The sequence below is a fragment of the Zea mays genome, chromosome 1 (genome assembly GCF_902167145.1).
Source record: "Zea mays cultivar B73 chromosome 1, Zm-B73-REFERENCE-NAM-5.0, whole genome shotgun sequence".
NCBI classification, from domain to species: domain Eukaryota; kingdom Viridiplantae; phylum Streptophyta; class Magnoliopsida; order Poales; family Poaceae; genus Zea; species Zea mays.
Window position 1 is genome coordinate 48,777,775 of NC_050096.1, and position 2,984 is coordinate 48,780,758.

Genomic DNA, 2,984 nt, shown 5'->3' on the forward strand with positions numbered 1-2,984 from the left:
GGTATGATTAGATATACAAGAGCATACAAGAGCAACAAATACTCACTAGCATAAGTATATGAACAAGTAAATACAAGCTAGTGAGGAAAGTTGCAAACCAACAGGGAGATGATGACACTTGACACAATGATTTTTTCCCGTGGTGTCGATGACTTGCCAGTCACCCCTAGTCCACGTTGAGGTAGATTCAAAGCACCCAACCGCTCCTCTATCAAGTCTCCACTTGATCTCTTGAGCCGAATTGGTCAATGAATCCTCAAACCTCGATTCCACTAGAGTTGCTTTTCACCGCTCCGGTGAGGCAAGCACAACGCCTCTCACAATCACCACCGCGGCCTCTTCACAATCTCCGTTGAAGAGCTCACGGGGAACCACCACCAAGCCGTCTAGGAGGCGGCAATCTCCAAGAGTAACAAGCCAACGACCTCACTTGATGATATCCCTAGTGCCTCAAAGATCAACAACTTGATGCAATGCACTAGATGGCTCTCAAACTCACTAGAATGCAATCCCAACCAATATGAGTGAGAGAGAGGGAGAGGAAAGGCTCCAATATGCTTTCCAAATGGCCTCCTTCACCCTATCAATTCGGGCAACACAAGTATATATAGCCCCCTCTCCAAAACTAGCCGTTATGGGCCAAATTGCCCCTTTTCTGCGCACATGCGGACGGTCTGCAATACAAGCCCGGACCGTCCGCACAAGAATCCCAACGGCTATAAACAGTTATAAAAAAGTCAGAGCATTCAAAAATGACTTGCGGACGGTCTGCCCCTCAAGGTCGGACGATCAGCGATACATAAAACTGAGCCAAAACGAAGTTTTGCTGACTCTGCACATTTGCTGAAATTTGTACTGCGGACGGTCTGCACCTAGACCCTGGACGATCCGCAATACAAAATATTTGTGCTGTGTACGGTCCGCACTCAGGCCCCGGACGGTCCGCAGTTCAAAAAATAAAACAAAAATAGAACTACTCGAGTTCTGTCCAAACACTAGTCCTTCAACTACGGACGGTCCGCCACCTAGGACCAGACGGTCCACATTACAAAAACTTCATGAAACATAGAAACTCCGCGTTTTTGCCCATCATCTCAAGTTAGACCTACGGACGGTCCGCCATGCTGGCCCGGACGGTCCGCGGTACCTCAATTCAGCCCACATTCAAGAAATCGCTTTTGAATAAGTTTTTCTTTCACGAACCAAAGCGTTGTTAGCCCTCACGCAAATGCACCAACTATATTAGCAATGAGGCACTAAAGACATGTCAAGTAAGATATTGACCCCTCTTGATAGTACGACTATCTAGCCTACTAACCCGGTCAATTATCAACCTCTAAGCACCGGCCTTTTGACCGGTAAAACAAAAACCTATTGTTATACCTTTGCCTTGAGCATTCAATTCCATCTCCTTAAATGATGAACAATGGGCATCCATAATGTAGCCAACCATGATACCTTTTACCATTTGTCCATAGCATGAAGTTCCTCCACCATCATCATCAAGCCACTTGATCAATAGCCCAGATCAACACATGGCTTGATAATTCTATAATGATATGATCCACTCCATGTTATCACATAGCCTTCTTGGTTCATCAATCTCAACATAGCTTGCTCTTCACCGTTGCTTTATGTCCATCGGTGCTAAGTCCTTGCTCTTGCTTCACCGCCACGTGGTCCCTCACACATGAGCCTTTGACTTGCCCTTCACACTAGCCACTCGGTCCATCGAAACCAAACCATATCTCTTGATCTTCTCCATATAGCCACATGACACCATGTCATGTCTTCATATGCAATGAGCTCCTTTATCACACTAGTTGAGCATCTCAATATCACCAAGCCACATCACCACCATGGCTAAAATAACTCACACTAGTGTACCTGTGGACTAATCACCTGTGTATCTCAACATAAACAATTATTAGTCCATATAAGTTGTCAATCAATTACCAAAACCAAACAGGGTCTCACACCGCTGGAAAGCATAACACCCTACTTCCTATCGAGGCTAAGTATTTGAGTATGTACAAGGATTATAGATGAGCTGTGGGCGGTGGAGGGTGAGTTTACCTGTTGATCTAGTTGTGGCCTGGTTGCTATGAGAAGACTAATGAGCTATGAGGTGGTGATGGGATGTGTCAAAAATGAGATGATCTGAGCCAAGATCCGATCGTAGGGGCACCCCCTCGGCCTTATATAGATGACTAGAGGATTATCCCTTTACAAGTCGTGATGACTTTAACTCTACCTGAATCCTCCTTTAACACGTCATGCATTCATGCTTATCTGGAGTTCGGTTGCCCTTCATCTGAGTAATCTCCGGGAATCTAGCACTTCGGGTACACTCAACCTTCTTCGGTTTCCGGTCTTCGCCTCCCTGGGTCGAGCTCATCCAACTTGGTTGCGGCCCGAGGGCATGCCTTGCTAGGCAAGTCATTGGGAGGCCCATCAAGCGACCCATGGAGCATTTCTGCGCTCCCGCCCGAGGTCAGTCTCGAGCGAGTTGTGACTGCATTTCCCACCTAGAGCTAGCCTCGGGCCAGTCGTGATTGCTTCTTCCGCCTAGAGCTAGCCTCGGGCGAGACAGAACAATGTTTCTGTGCTCGTAAGGACCTGGGGGATATCTATCTCCCACAGGTTAGGCCTAGTGTTTAGTGAGGTTTACATACCTCTTACTAATTAGTGCTTGTGCGCATCATTGTTTATACTCGGAGGGACTTGTAGTCTTACGAGACCACAACTATCATGTTTATGGTTTGATTACCATTGTGTACCAGAGGGAATAAGGAACTTGGCGGTTTGGCTAGAAGCTCAATAATGAAGATGACAGCGAGCGATCTAAGGGAGGCCACCTTGAAGACCCACTTGCATGTAAGCCTGAAGAGCTATTCATGGAGTACCCAAACAGAAGCTTGGTGCTTGCAAGAGGCTCTAATAAGGACATGAGGAAGCATGAGATTCTCAATACATTGATGAAA